This window comes from Coregonus lavaretus (assembly GCF_964263955.1).
Source record: "Coregonus lavaretus genome assembly, chromosome: 36".
NCBI lineage: Eukaryota > Metazoa > Chordata > Actinopteri > Salmoniformes > Salmonidae > Coregonus > Coregonus lavaretus.
The window spans coordinates 27,805,702-27,822,631 of record NC_140023.1 but is presented as its reverse complement, the minus strand read 5'-3'; positions in this window follow the sequence as shown (position 1 = coordinate 27,822,631).

The window sequence follows — 16,930 nt, the reverse complement described above, 5'->3', positions numbered from 1 at the left end:
TCCAACCCTCCTCCACACTGTACAGGATAAACCCCCCTCTCTCTTACCGTCCAGTCCGAAGCAGGAGCCGATTTTCTGGGCGTAGTTGCAGAGCCCACCATCATAGGGAGGCTGCTTTTGCTGCTGCACCGTACTCCTCTCTCCCATCTCTTCTACACACTCACGGTCCCGTCCCGGCACTGTTTCACTTCTTCCTTCCCCTTCTCATCAATAATGCAGTCTTTTGCACGGACACACACACACACACACAGAGGCACACACACACGAGAGTCACACACAAGGCCAAATGTACGCACACACGCTCACACACACACATGCAGACAGGAAAGTGCTGAGGCGGAGGGTCTTCATGCTGCTGAGTGTGAGCAGGCAGCCCTGTCCTGTTGTCAGACTAAGGAGAAGCCAGGGGATTGGGTTACTGCTGTGGTGCGATGCCTTCCCATTCAGCACCGACTCTGAGTCAGACAGATTCTGCTGCAGTGCAACAGGTAGGGAGAGCTTGCTGGCCCTTCCCATAGGAAGGGTGGGGCTTTGGACAGGAGGAAGAGGTGTGCATCCCTGACTATTCTATTGCATACCAGGGAAACATCTCAATAGGCCTGCAAAATAGTAATACAAAATAATAATTTATATATATATATTTTTTTTTAAAGTAGTGCACTGGGCCTTTACCAGTCCTGTATTAGCGGTTCAATGTTGTCACGTCTCCTCCCGTTGCTCCCCTCCGGCGCTCTGATTCGCCGGTCTACTGAGCCACCGGTCTGAGCGCACCACCTCCGCAACACCGGAATGTAAACCCAACGCACCCTAATCACCTCCAGCGCACCTGCACCTCATCATCTCATCACCACCCCTATTTAGCCCTGGACTGTTCTGTATGATGTTGTGTGTGATTGTTTAGCTTTGTGTCCTCTATCTTTGTTACTTCTCTTTGTCGTTAAGTAGACCTTGTTAATTCCTGCGTCTGCGTCTGCCTCTTTGTATACTCAGTACTCATCACACACCAAACAAAAATGGATGCAGCAGGAGTTTCCCAGTGCCTCGACCAGCACCAGCAGCAGCTTGCCCAGTTGAACGCCGCCTTGCAGGAAGTGCTCCAAACTCTGCATAATCTGCCCAGCGCTCCGGTTCCACCTCAGGGAGCAGCTAGTGCCCCCAATCCACCTGTTTCCGTGCTATCACCCACTTCTGCGGGAACCCTCGCCCTACCGGAGCGCTATGATGGTAAAACTACTAAATGTAGCAGCTTCCTGCTACAGGTTTCACTTTATCTGGTGCGTCAGCCTGGGGCACATCCATCTGACCAAGCCAGGATAGCGCTGGTGATTTCACTACTTAAAGGAAAGGCGCTGGATAGGGCCATGGCAGTCTGGGAAGGAGAGGAGGCAGTGGCACTACCCTACCCCACCTTCCTCACTCGGTTCAGGGCGGTGTTTGATCATCCCATGGAGGGAAAGGACGGGGGTGAGTGTCTCCTCCATCTACAACAGAGATAGGGGCCCGCGTCCGAGTATTCTCTGAGCTTTCGCACGGTGGCGGCGTCTTCCGGCTGGAATGAGCATGCTCTGCGCACGGCCTTCAGGAGAGGCTTACAGGAGGACATCAAGACGGAACTCGCATGTCGGGATGATGAGATGGACCTTGATACCCTCATCACCACGTCCATCCGTCTTGACGACATGCTGAGAGAGAGAGACGGCGTTCTCAACACCTCCCGGAGCCTCGACGCTCACCCCATCTGAGCTATGGAAACCGCCCTGCTTCCGAGTCATCACCCATGGAGGTTAGCAGCACCCCCTACACCACCACGGACCACAGATCTCCTGGCGGCTCCCTATCTAGGCGGTCTGACTCCCGTCGCTGCTCCATTAGTGTTACGTCAGTTCCTATCACAAAACCATTGTTTTTAGTTCCCATAACGGTGTCTTTATTCCTTCTCTTCCATTTCTACTGCTATGATAGATTCCGGAACAGCGAGGAACCTTATAGATAGGGAGCTGGTCTCTGAATGGGGGTTGCCCACCGTGCCACTGCCATCTCCGCTACACGTCACCTATCTGGACAATAAACCCCTTGGGTCAGGCACCATTTTGCACATCACTCTCCCCATCGTCATCACCATTCCCACACTATCGGAGCACCACGAGGAGCTGTCATTCCATATCGTCACGTCACCCCTTCACCGGATCGTCTTGGGATTGCCCTGGCTCAGACTACACAACCCCACCATCAATTGGAGCACCAAGAGGATCACAGCCTGGTCTACTTCATGCCGGAAGACCTTCCTGCCGGTACTTTGTTGTTCCACGTCAGTGGAGAGTCCGGAGTCCGCCCTCCAGCCCAACATTCCACGTGAGTACGCAGATCTCTCCGATGTCTTCTCTTCATTAAAGGCTACGTGTCTCCCTCCTCACAGGCCCTGGGACTGCGCCATTGACCTGCTGGAGGGACAACACCCCCATGAAGAGTCGAGTCGCATTTACCCCCTTTCCATGGCGGAGACTGAGGCCATGGAGAAGTATATGGTGGAGACCCTGAAACAGGGGTTCATCAGACGCTCTACCTCTCCTGCCTCCGCCAGCTTCTTCTTCGTGGCCAAAAAAGACAGAGGACTGAGACCATGCATTGACTACAGGGGGCTGAACGCAGTCACCACCAAGTACCGGTACCCCCTCCCTCTGGTTCCGTCGGCCATCGAGCAGCTACGAGGGGCCCGGTACTTTACCAAGTTGGACCTGAGGAGTGCTTACAACCTGATCCGAATCCGGGAAGGAGACGAGTGGAAGACGGCATTCAGCACTACCTCAGGCCACTATGAATACTACGTCATGCCCTACGGCCTCGCCAACGCACCTTCTGTGTTCCAGTCCTTTGTCAATGACGTGTTCCAGGACATGCGGAGTAGACAGAAGGTGGTGTACATCGACAATATCCTGATCTACTCGGCTACGTTCGAGGAGCACGTCAGGGACGTCCGAGCTGTCCTACTCCGCCTCCGGGAACACAGCCTGTTGGTGAGGGGGGAGAAATGCGAATTCCACCAACAGGCCATCTCCTTCCTGGGAAACCGGATCAGTCCTCAGGGGGTGTTCATGGAAGGAGTGAAGACGGACGCCGTCAGGTCATGGCCAGTGCCCACCACCATCAAGGGCCTACAGAGCTTCCTGGGCTTCGCTAATTTCTACCGGCGTTTCATCAGGTCCTTCAGCTCCATAGCCGCGCCGCTCACCTCTCTTCTTAAGGGTGGGCCTGAGAAGCTGGCCTGGAACCCTGAGGCTGACGCTGCCTTCAAGAGGCTGAAGGAGAAGTTTACCACAGCGCCCATCCTAAAACACCCAGATCCATCTCGTCCTTTCATCCTGGAGGTGGACGCTTCGGAGGATGGCATGGGTGCGGTCCTTTCCCAGCGGCACGGTAAGCCAGAGAAAATTTATCCCTGTGCCTTTTTCTCTAAAAAGCTTACCCCCGCAGAGAGGAACTATGGAGTTGGAGACAGGGAGCTTTTGGCGGTGGTCCTCGCTCTGGAGGAATGGAGACACTGGCTGGAGGGCCCAGTCCATCCATTCCAGATTCTTACTGACCACCGGAATTTGGAGCACATACGGGCAGCGAAACGGATGAACTCTCATCAAGCCAGGTGGGCCCAATATCTCACTCGCTTCCAATTCATTCTGACCTACCGCCCAGGATCCCAGAATGTGAAGGCAGACGCACTCTCCAGGATGCACCATACCGGAGAAAGGAAGGATCTGGGGGGTCCTATCCTGCCCTCATCTCATCATTGCACCTGTCGTTTGGGATGTGGATGAAGACATCTGCCTGGCGGCTCACTCCCTTCCAGTGCGTCCTGGGGTACCAGCCGGACCTGGCCCCTTGGACACCCAGCCAGACTGATGTGCCCGCTGTCGACGAGTGGTTCCACAGGGCCGGACAGGTCTGGGATGCCGCCCATGTCCATCTCCAGAGGGCCATTCGTCGGCAGAAGGACCAAGCCGACCGCCACTGCAGTGAGGCCCCTGTATTCCAGCCAGGGGATCGTGTCCACCTGCCCTGCAAGAAACTGAGCCCCCGGTTTGTGGGCCGTTTAAGGTCCTTGGGTGGATAAATGAGGTGTCATACCGGCTGCTCCTTCCTCCTCACTACCGTGTCTCACCCACTTTTCATGTGTCTCTCCTCAGGCTGGTGGTTCCTGGTCCTCTGGCGGATGCCGTCCCCCGGGGTATGCCTCCTCCGCCCCTGGACATTGACGGGAGTCCGGTGTATGCGGTGAGGGACCTGCTGGACTCCAGGTTCCGTGGGGGACGGCTCCATTACCTGGTGGACTGGGAGGGGTATGGTCCTGAGGAGAGGAGCTGGGTTCCGGCTGGGGACGTTCTGGACCCCAACCTAATTCGGGACTTCCACTGCTGCCGCCCTGACCGGCCCGCTCCTCGTCCTCAGGGTCGTCCTCCTGGCCTGCGACGTCCAGCGGCTGGAACCGCGCGTCCGGGGGAGGGGGGGTTACTGTCACGTCTGCTCCCGTTGCTCCCCTCCGGCGCTCTGATTCGGCAGTCTACTGAGCCACCGGTCTGAGCGCACCACCTCGGCAACACCGGAATGGAAACCCAACGCACCCTAATCACCTCCAGCGCACCTGCACCTCATCATCTCATCACCACCCCTATTTAGCCCTGGACTGTTCTGTATGATGTTGTGTGTGCTTGTTTAGCTTCGTGTCGTTTACTCTATCTTTGTTACTTCTCTTTGTCATTGTTAAGTAAATCTTGACCTTGTTAATTCCCGCGTCTGCGTCCTGCCTCTTCGTATACTCAGTACTCGTCACAAATATAGCCGTCTGTAGCGCGGCAAAAAAAAAAATCTGGTGTTAATCCCCTCCCAACAGGGGCGTCATATGGGTAGGCAACAACAAAAAAAGTAGATTCAAATCATTGCAATGGCGGTTTACCGTAAAGGCTGGCTTTAGGACCATGCGGAGCATTGTTCGGAGAGAATCTGCCAGCCTGTACGCCTTTTCTGTCACTTTTAAAAAGCAGAGGGCAGAGACAGTGCCATTTGCTTTACCGATCAGCTGTTTAGGCAGTGCACCGATTGCTTTGCATTTGAACTTGGCCTTGTAAGCCTTGTTGTAATCTGATAGCCAAGAGTTAATTTAATTGGGAGGTGGGGAGACCTCTTTTTTTTTTTTGGGTGACCATTCAAAACCATAAGCTGTTTTATCGCTATTAAAATATAGGTTGTGATAGCTTTAAGCCTAATTGTTATTTTCATGTATTCGCCCAGTAGGCTAGTGCAATTTTGGTTTCATGTAGGCCTGTTGGTATTAAAATAAACAACTGAACAACTTTATTTAGAGCATGTCTTGTTTTTGGCTTCAAAGACAATAGCAGTTGTAGGCTATAACAAATGTGCATTGTCATGCAGTGACAGAATGATAATTGAGATAATGCAAATAATTAATGATTAACCAGTTGGGCTAACTTTTTGGACGTCTTGCTGTAGGGCTTCATCATCATCCTCTGCCTGTAGCCTTCCTGCCTCTTGTATAATTAATTGTATAATTCATCAGTCTTGCTTGTCCATCTTCCTGAATTAAAATTAGATATTCTAGCAGATCAATCTTGTTGGCAAAACGTAATTAAATATTGCTAAGTTGTTTAGCTATAGTGTGGATGTATGGCTGTTTTTTGGATATAATGAGCACCCAGATGATGCATAGACAACACAATAATATCAGACAGATACAGTGGGGAGAACAAGTATTTGATACACTGCCGATTTTGCAGGTTTTCCTACTTACAAAGCATGTAGAGGTCTGTAATTTTTTATCATAGGTACACTTCAACTGTGAGAGACGGAATCTAAAACAAAAATCCAGAAAATCACATTGTATGATTTTTAAGTAATTAATTTGCATTTTATTGCATGACATAAGTATTTAATACATCAGAAAAGCAGAACTTAATATTTGGTACAGAAATATTTGTTTGCAATTACAGAGATCATACATTTCATGTAGGTCTTGACCAGGTTTGCACACACTGCAGCAGGGACTTTGGCCCACTGCTCCATACAGACCTTCTCCAGATCCTTCAGGTTTCGGGGCTGTCGCTGGGCAATTCGGACTTTCAGCTCCCTCCAAAGATTTTCTATTGGGTTCAGGTCTGGAGACTGGCTAGGCCACTCCAGGACCTTGAGATGCTTCTTACGGAGCCACTCCTTAGTTGCCCTGGCTGTGTGTTTCGGGTCGTTGTCATGCTGGAAGAACCAGCCACGACCCATCTTCAATGCTCTTACTGAGGGAAGGAGGTTGTTGGCCAAGATCTCGCGATACATGGCCCCATCCATCCTCCCCTCAATACGGTGCAGTCGTCCTGTCCCCTTTGCAGAAAAGCATCCCCAAAGAATGAGGTTTCCACCTCCACGCTTCACGGTTGGGATGGTGTTCTTGGGGTTGTACTCAACCTTCTTCTTCCTCTAAACACGGCGTTTAGACCAAAAAGCTCAATTTTTGTCTCATCAGACCACATGACCTTCTCCCATTCCTCCTCTGGATCATCCAGATGGTCATTGGCAAACTTCAGACGGGCCTGGACATGCGCTGGCTTGAGCAGGGGGACCTTGCGTGCGCTGCAGGGTTTTAATCCATGACGGCGTAGTGTGTTACTAATGGTTTTCTTTGAGACTGTGGTCCCAGCTCTCTTCAGGTCATTGACCAGGTCCTGCCGTGTAGTTCTGGTCTGATCCCTCACCTTCCTCATGATCATTGATGCCCCACGAGGTGAGATCTTGCATGGAGCCCCAGACCGAGGGTGATTGACCGTCATCTTGAACTTCTTCCATTTTCTAATAATTGCGCCAACAGTTGTTGCCTTCTCACCAAGATGCTTGCCTATTGTCCTGTAGCCCATCCCAGCCTTGTGCAGGTCTACAATTTTATCACAGCTCTCTGGTCTTGGCCATTGTGGAGAGGTTGTAGTCTGTTTGACTGAGTGTGTTGACAGGTGTCTTTTATACAGGTAACGAGTTCAAACAGGTGCAGTTAATACAGGTAATGAGTGGAGAACAGGAGGGCTTCTTAAAGAAAAACTAACAGGTCTGTGAGAGCCAGAATTCTTACTGGTTGGTAGGTAATCAAATACTTATGTCATGCAATAAAATGCAAATTAATTACTTTAAAATCATACAATGTGATTTTCTGGATTTTTGTTTTAGATTCCGTCTCTCACAGTTGAAGTGTACCTATGATAAAAATGACAGACATCTACATGCTTTTTAAGTAGGAAAACCTGCAAAATCGGCGGTGTATCAAATACTTGTTCTCCCCACTGTACAAGCTGGCCCGGGGACAAATGTTCTCGGGCCACCTCCGCGTAGGCTACTATGTTGCAATATTAATATTCTCGGAGCAATCTTGTTGATTCAAAACGTTTAAATATTCTCAGAGCCACCTTGTTCGTTGATACAATGTTTCAATATTCTTATCCCTGGCGAATAATGCAGACAGGCAAATGCCAAAATGAGCTGGGCGCAGACATCATAAGGAACATCTCTGAATGCAATTTTGGTGGGAAGCGTATGAGACGATGACACTGTCATAGTACACTCTATGCGCCGTTCCACAAGGGTGACTTCATATAGCCTACAGCAGGGGGTCTGCAGCCTTTTTCATATTAGTCCCAATTTGCAATTGTAGGCTACTCAACTGTGCCCAGAAAATGTCTAACTGCCCACAAACTGAACAGCCTAATTCTAGCTGGCTACTAGACAGAGACGCTGTCCATTCAGCCACACCACACGGAGCTCCACTATGCCTTCCTGTATCGAGGCACTGTCCATTCAGCGGTGCTGAATCACGAGCATGGCCTTAACGTGTAGATTTTTCTTAATTCCTTGGTGGAGTTTGTTTGTCTTTATGCCTCCTTGTCGATCGTAGGCCTAAGTAATTCCTTTGATGTATGCCTTTTATTTCAATGCATGTGTAGGATTTATCTGGCATAGTTTGCATTCACAGTCAGCTGTTTTATGCTCCGGTTACTTTCACATTGATGTCAGTATTTGAAGTCAGCCTTGATAGCCTGTATTATGCATCTATATATTTTGGTTTGTTTTTGCTGTTCTCCAAATAGCATTTTAGAGTTTTAAAATTGTGTAGAAGTACAGTAAATTAGCTTCAACTGGGGGGTGTATTTCTACACTCCCTAGGTTTAGCTGAACCCCCCCCCCAAATTACTTCCCGCGGCTATGCATAAGCCAACAGTGTGGTGAACAGCTTGAGAGCATATGAGTTGGCTGGGGACAGAACCATATACAAAATATATGGCTCTGGCTGTGGATGTTGCCTCCAGTGTCTTTGACACAACCACATATAAGCGAAATTACATCCGCTTCTGTGGATGAATAATATGGATCACATTAGTCATCTTGATAAGAGCCAGGGAGTCATTTTATAAAACTAGTCCACTAAGGGAATTCTGAAGGATTCCACTAAAGGAAAACCAAATGAAACAGACTTCATATAAAGCGCTATGAACCATATTCTAGGGAAGAGGTCTAGTGGGAGGTTTAATAAACCATAACAACAATGGAAGGGGGAGAAGTCAAGGGGGAGAAGGGAGAATATAATATCTAAAGTCAAGATGCCAAAAGATCATAGTAAAAGCATTATGTAAAGGGTTTTCAATTGTAGCAAATTAAAAAGGAAAAGAAAATGAGGTACATTCTAAAGGGTGTGGTGAGTGACTATCCACTGTATGTCTGTGAGGATATTTCAAGGTGGGATTGCTAATGGAGGGCGATACCAAGGTGAAGCCTGATGGCGCTACGGTAATACTAGGAGAGGCTAGGGGCTAAGAGGATTACAAGGCTAAACGGACAGTTAAGCGGAGGTTAAGCTAAATGGATAGACAGGATAGTAATGGTGAGGCCAGGGGTGATGCCAAATGGAGTTAGAAATATTGGAATGGTTTAGTTTAATTGAGCATATCAAATACATTACCAGAGATATTATCCTTTATACTGTATCTGTGAAACCATCTACATATAATTATCTATTGTTTAATAAACTGCATGTAATCTGTAATGATCGATCGTTTATAGGCTAATATTCCGACTTGGTCTGTGTGCATGCTTGCCTAACTGAGCTAGGGCTTCAGAGAGAGACTGGGGTGAGTCCCAAATGCCATCCTATTCCCTACATAGCAGTGAACCCTATGGCCCTCGTCAAAAGTAGGGCACTACAGTGAGCTCCAAAACGATTGGGACAGTAATCAGGTTTCCATACAACCTTTTTATGAGAGTAAAGTACATGTTGGATAAAATATGTCATGACGGGCCTGACGGAAAACTGAAAAGTATTCAGTAAACTTTCCAAATGTCGACAAAACAAAATACCCTAGACAAGGTTGGATCTTTTTGTGTCTGTAAAATTAATTGTGAGAGAAATGTCTGTGGAAACGCATTTATGCACAAATATTGGTATAATAACCCTCATATGGAAGTCACGCGATGACGTGTGGTCCTCCCACTATGACTTGTGGGGAAAGGGGTGGCTCTGTACTCCATGCAATGACTACATCAAGCTTGTGACTCTACAAACTTGTTGGATGCATTTGCTGTTTGTTTTGGTTGTGTTTCAGATTGTTTTGTGCCAAATAGAAGTCAATGGTAAATAATGTATTGTGTCATTTTGGAGTCACTTTTATTGTAAATAAGAATGGAATATATTTCTAAACACTTCTACATTAATGTGGATGCTACCATGATTACGGATAGTCCTGAATGAATCGTGAATAATGATGAGTGAGAAAGTGACAGACGCACAAATATCATATCTCCAAGACATGCTAACCTCTCACCATTACAAATACAGGGGAGGTTAGCATTTTTTTGGGGGGAGGGGTATGATATTTATGCCTCTAACTTTCTCACTCATCATTATTATGGAGGTCAGCTCATCTCTCCTACAGGACACACAACAGTCAGTATCTCTAATCAGAATCTCTAGCAGTTGTTTACCTCATCCTTGCCAAATAATTACAATCGCCCTCAAATCTAGGACCAACCAGGACACAACAAAGGCCCACCTGGGGGATTAAAACCTGTTCACTGTGAACCCTTCACCCTGCGGACGCTGGTCCACATTTGTCCACAATATTGGTGAATGCTATGTGAGGCAATATACTGTATTACCATATCTTTTACTTTCTACGAAGTACATACGTATAACACATTGTAAAGGACATTATAAAGCACTATGCAAAAGTATACAGACCCCTTGGATTTCATCACATTTTATTGTGCTACAAAGTGGGATTTAAATAGATTTAATTGTCTTTTTTTGTCAACAATCTACACAAAATTCTCTGTAATTTTAAAGTGGAAGAAAAAGTCTATATACAGTGGGGAGAACAAGTATTTGATACACTGCTGATTTTGCAGGTTTTCCTACTTACAAAGCATGTAGAGGTCTGTAATTTTTATCATAGGTACACTTCAACTGTGAGAGACGGAATCTACAAAAAAATCCAGAAAATCACATTGTATGATTTTTAAGTAATTCATTTGCATTTTATTGCATGACATAAGTATTTGATACATCAGAAAAGAAGAACTTAATATTTGGTACAGAAACCTTTGTTTGCAATTACAGAGATCATACGTTTCCTGTAGGTCTTGACCAGGTTTGCACACACTGCAGCAGGGATTTTGGCCCACTCCTCCATACAGACCTTCTCCAGATCCTTCAGGTTTCGGGGCTGTCGCTGGGCAATACGGACTTTCAGCTCCCTCCAAAGATGTTCTATTGGGTTCAGGTCTGGAGACTGGCTAGGCCACTCCAGGACCTTGAGATGCTTCTTACGGAGCCACTCCTTAGTTGCCCTGGCTGTGTGTTTCGGGTCGTTGTCATGCTGGAAGAACCAGCCACGACTCATCTTCAATGCTCTTACTGAGGGAAGGAGGTTGTTGGCATAGATCTCGCAATACATGGCCCCATCCATCCTCCCCTCAATACGGTGCAGTCGTCCTGTCCCCTTTGCAGAAAAGCATCTCCAAAGAATGATGTTTCCACCTCCATGCTTCACGGTTGGGATGGTGTTCTTGGGGTTGTACTCATCCTTCTTCTTCCTCCAAACACGGCGAGTGTTTAGACCAAAAAGCTCTATTTTTGTCTCATCAGACCACATGACCTTCTCCCATTCCTCCTCTGGATCATCCAGATGGTCATTGGCAAACTTCAGACGGGCCTGGACATGCGCTGGCTTGAGCAGGGGGACCTTGCGTGCGCTGCAGGATATTAATCCATGACGGCGTAGTGTGTTACTAATGATTTTCTTTGAGACTGTGGTCCCAGCTCTCTTCAGGTCATTGACCAGGTCCTGCCGTGTAGTTCTGGGCTGATCCCTCACCTTCCTCATGATCATTGATGCTCCACGAGGTGAGATCTTGCATGGAGCCCCAGACCGAGGGTGATTGACCGTCATCTTGAACTTCTTCCATTTTGTAATAATTATGCCAACAGTTGTTGCCTTCTCACCAAGCTGCTTGCCTATTGTCCTGTAGCCCATCCCAGCCTTGTGCAGGTCTACCATTTTTTCCCTGATGTCCTTACACAGCTCTCTGGTCTTGGCCATTGTGGAGAGGTTGGAGTCTGTTTGATTGAGTGTGTGTAATGGTGTCTTTTATACAGGTAACGAGTTCAAACAGGTTAATACAGGTAATGAGTGGAGAACAGAAGGGCTTCTTAAAGAAAAACTAACAGGTCTGCGAGAGCCGGAATTCTTACTGGTTGGTAGGTGATCAAATACTTATGTCATGCAATAAAATGCAAATGAATTACTTAAAATCATACAATGTGATTTTCTGGATTTTTTTTAGATTCCGTCTCTCACAGTTGAAGTGGACCTATGATAAAAATTACAGACCTCTACATGCTTTGTAAGTAGGAAAACCTGCAAAATCGGTAGTGTATCAAATACTTGTTCTCCCCACTGTATATTTTTTAATTAATAGAAATTAAAATATAGTTGTTGCATAAGTATTGAGCTCCTGCAGTCAATACATGCTAGATACACCTTTGACATCGATTACAGCTGTGAGTCTTCTTGTTTAAGTCTATAAGAGCTTTGCACACCTGGATTGCCCATTATTCTTAAAAAAATTATTCAAGCTCTGTCAAGATGTTGGGGATCATGGTGTGCTGGAAGATTTTATGTTGGAGCTTTTTTATTTACCAATTTCTATCTTCTATGTTTGTGCTTTTCTATAAACCAATTTCTGTCATCATGCAAATGACTGATTGAACGAATCCTCACTATCAGTCTCTGCAATCTGCAATTTGTCAGTACGCCCAGAACCTTGTTTAGAGAAAGGGATATTTCAGTGTCAAGGTCTCAGCTTAGAGAGAAGAAGTTTATCTCTATCTCGAGTGGCAAGTTATCTCTGCGTCGCCCCATGTCCTTGACGATACGCCCAGACCAGCTGCAGGGAGCAGAAAGGGAGAACCATCCTTTCTCAGAAGCAAGGGTATTGCAAGTTATGAAAACCTCTTTACCAATGTTAAGCATATAACCTCAGCAAAAAAAGAAACGTCCTCTCACTGTCAACTGCGTTTATTTTCAGCAAACTTAACATGTGTAAATATTTGTATGAACATAACAAGATTCAACAACTGAGAAATAAACTGAACAAGTTCCACAGACATGTGACTAACAGAAATGGAATAATGTGTCCCTGAACAAAGGGGGGGTCAAAATCAAAAGTAACAGTCAGTATCTGGTGTAGCCACCAGCTGCATTAAGTACTGCAGTGCATCTCCTCCTCATGGACTGCACCAGATTTGCCAGTTCTTGCTGTGAGATGTTACCCCACTCTTCCACCAAGGCACCTGCAAGTTCCCGGACATTTCTGGGGGGAATGACCCTATCCCTCACCCTCCGATCCAACAGGTCCCAGACGTGCTCAATGGGATTGAGTGGTCCTCTGTAGCTCAGCTGGTAGAGCACGGCGCTTGTAACGCCAAGGTAGTGGGTTCGATCCCCGGGACCACCCATACACAAAAATGTATGCACGCATGACTGTAAGTCGCTTTGGATAAAAGCGTCTGCTAAATGGCATATTATTATATTATTATTATTGAGATCCGGGCTCTTCGCTGGCCATGGCAGAACACTGACATTCCTGTCTTGCAGGAAATCATGCACAGAACGACCAGTATTGCTGGTGGTATTGTCATGCTGGAGGGTTATGTCAGGATGAGCCTGCAGGAAGGGTACCACATGAGGGAGGAGGATGTCTTCCCTGTAACGCACAGCGTTGAGATTGCCTGCAATGACAACAAGCTCAGTCTGATGATGCTGTGACACACCGCCCCAGACCATGACAGACCCTCCACCTCCAAATCGATCCCGCTCCAGAGTACAGGCCTCGGTGTAACGCTCATTCCTTCGACGAAAAACGCGAAGGACCTTGTGAAGATGCTGGAGGAAACAAGTACAAAAGTATCTACATCCACAGTAAAACAAGTCCGATATCGACATAACCTGAAAGGCCGCTCAGCAAGGAAGAAGCCACTGCTCCAAAACCACCATAAAAAAGCCAGACTACGGTTTGCAACTGCACATGGGGATAAAGATCCTACTTTTTGGAGAAATGTCCTCTGGTCTGATTAAACAAAAATAGAACTGTATGGCCATAAGGACCATCGTTATGTTTGGAGGAAAAAGGGGGGCGCTTGCAAGCCGAAGAACACCATTCCAACCGTGAAGCACGGGTGTGACAGCATCATGCTGTGGGGGTGCTTTGCTGCAGGAGGGACTGGTGCACTTCACAAAATAGATGGCATCCTGAGGAAGGAAAATTATGTGGATATATTGAAGCAACATCTCAAGACATCAGTCAGGAAGTTAAAGCTTGGTCGCAAATGGGTCTTCCAAATGGACAATGACCCCAAGCATACTTCCAAAGTTGTGGCAAAATGGCTTAAGGACAACAAAGTCAAGGTATTGGAGTGGCCATCACAAAGCCCTGACCTCAATCCTATAGGAAATGTGTGGGCAGAACTGAAAAAGCGTGTGCGAGCAAGGAGGCCTACAAACCTGACTCAGTTACACCAGCTCTGTCAGGAGGAATGGGCCAAAATTCACCCAACTTATATTGGTCTGTCCTCTCTTCAGGTTATGGCGAAGGTGACCACAGATGGTGTCGAGATGCATGGAAGGGATAATTTGACCAAGAACAGTGTGAACCTCAATCCCCCCTAACCGGCTGAAGTATTATCCTTCACCACTTCTACCGTGAGACCTGAGTCCGAGCCAGCAACCTGTACACAGCATCCAGTCGAAGCTATCAACTGCCTTTTCTCTCATGCCTTTTCTCTCAGGAGTACAACATGAGTCCACGTGGAGTGGGCATGGAGAGAGATCCCATCCAAACTTCTCTCATGCTGCTGGTGTACTGGTAGGAAAATGGACAAGACTTAATGGACTGTACAGGACAGTGGCAGCTCAGGTGAGAGACATTATCAAGGGCCATCCACTTTGAACATGTGCCATTGGGAGGACGAACTGAAACGCTATCTGAACAAAAACATGAAGAAACGCCAAAGGATGAGTGCCGGGAGGGAAGGGGGCCGGTCAACTGTGTGCCCGTAATTGATTTAGGTGTCATGACTGTGCCGGTCTTGACACCTTAACACTGCCATAAATTAGAGAGGAGGATAATCTATCTCTGGCCCTCTTGTATGGTGAAAGGAATGCCTTTGTTTCAGAGACTTAACGCCGCCCAAAAACTTCAACATCCAACAATGAACAATGGGACAATATATTTCAACATTCAAATGTTGGGAATGATGAGAAATGGAATATGCAAAATGAATGTCCATTTTGTGATGTCATTAAAAATGGTATAAAGGCGTTATAACGAAAACATTGTGACTTGAAGAGCTTTTACACTGTGAATATCAGGTTTACATCCTATACGTTGTGTAGAAAATATCAAGGAGGAAGACAATATTTTCGTGAAGATAGGAATGTGATTTTAGCTTTCTATCAAGATCATAGTGATGATAATACTTTTGCCTCGTAACTAGCCACGCCTGATTGAGCTCAGAGAGTGAGTCAGTATGACAGAAACGCCCCTCTTTACCAGAGTGCATAAAAGATTGAGTGAAGAATGATCAGATCAGACTAGACGGACCTCAAGCTACAGCTTTTGTCCATTTTGGTCCCGACCCTGAAAATCAACACGAGGTGAATACGACAAAGTTGACTCCACTAACAATCAATTTCATGGCTGAGTAGCTGTTCTAAGTACTGTATCTAAGAAGGTGAATTTAAGTGGGACCATCCTGTTACTCTCTTCAAACCATCGTCTACTACACTGCTCTCATCACCCCACAGGGGATCATCGACATGGCTGATTAGCCGTCCTCAGAAGACCACTTCCAGAACGAGTGAAAGTAAACAGACAACTAAGAAGAAGGACGGCAAGCCAGACAAAATTAAACGGGCCTATTTATATAATGAATATGAATTTGGAGGATAGAAATGATTAAATATTAAAGCATTAGACCTATCACTAAAAGCTTCAGTCATACAAAAGTTATACTTAAATCCGAACTGGTTCTCTAGCAAATTAGTAAGATTGTCTCACCCCATGTTCAAGAATGGTATTTTTCCATTTATTCAGATTACAACCTTTCACTTTCAGTTATTTGAAAAGGACATCATCTCCCAAAACGTTGTTTGCAATTTCAATTTAATCCTCCAGAAACAACAGAATAAATAATGCAACAAATATTGTGGTTAAACTCAAATATACTACTTGATAAAAAGCCAGTATAATCTTCGTAAATTATATCATCGGTAGGACTGGTGGAGTTATGCAGCTAACAAAAACATATGGAAATCTCTGCTCTACCCAAAATGTGAAGGAACACAGTTGGAGAGATATGGCATATAGAAGCAAACCGGATGGACATCATGAAAATGATCGGAGAGGTTGAGGGTAGAGGAAGTTCAGGAGTAAAAACAAACAAAATAGAATTATTGTAAAATTGACTGTGTCCATAAAATGTATATAGTATGTATAAGCTGGAAGTAGAGGCCTAAGTATTGTTGTTCACTAGTTTACTCCAATTAGGGAAGGGGTGGTGGGGTTGGAAAGTACTAAAGGGTCATGTATTTTTTTAAAGGATATGTATATATGTGTATGTATTTGTTTTATATGTATGTATGTATGTGTATATGTATGTATGTATGTATGTATGTATGTATGTATGTATGTATGTATGTATGTATGTATGTATGTATGTATGTATGTATGTATATAGTTTTGATGTCTTCACTATTATTCTACAATGTAGAAAATAGTAAAAAATAAAGAAAAACCCTTGAATGAGTAGGTGTGTCCAAACTTTTGACTGGTACTGTACATAGACATGGAATAACTGGTAACTTTAATAATGGAACTCTAGTCACTTTAATAATGTTTACATACTGCTTTACTAATTTCATATGTATAGACTGTATTCTGTTCTACTGTATTTTAGTCAATGCCACTCCGACATTGCTCATCCTAATATTTATATATTTCATATATTCCATTATTTTACTTTAGATTTGTGTGTATTGTTGTGAATTGTTAGATACTACTGCACTGTTGGAGCTAGGAACATAAGCATTTCGCTAAACCCGCAATAACATCTGCTAAATATGTGTATGTGACCAATACAATTTGATTGGATTTGATTTGAACTATACCGTAGAAATGGAAGATAAATCACAGAACATAGATGTTGTTGTGGCAGCTGCAGAGAAGTACTAGGGTGTAAGAGGTTTTACTGCAGAAGAGGTACAAGGTGTGTTGAACAATAGTGTCCCGTCCTCCCAGGCTGTCAGCCTGATGTAGGATTAGTTATGGTCAAATTAGTGGA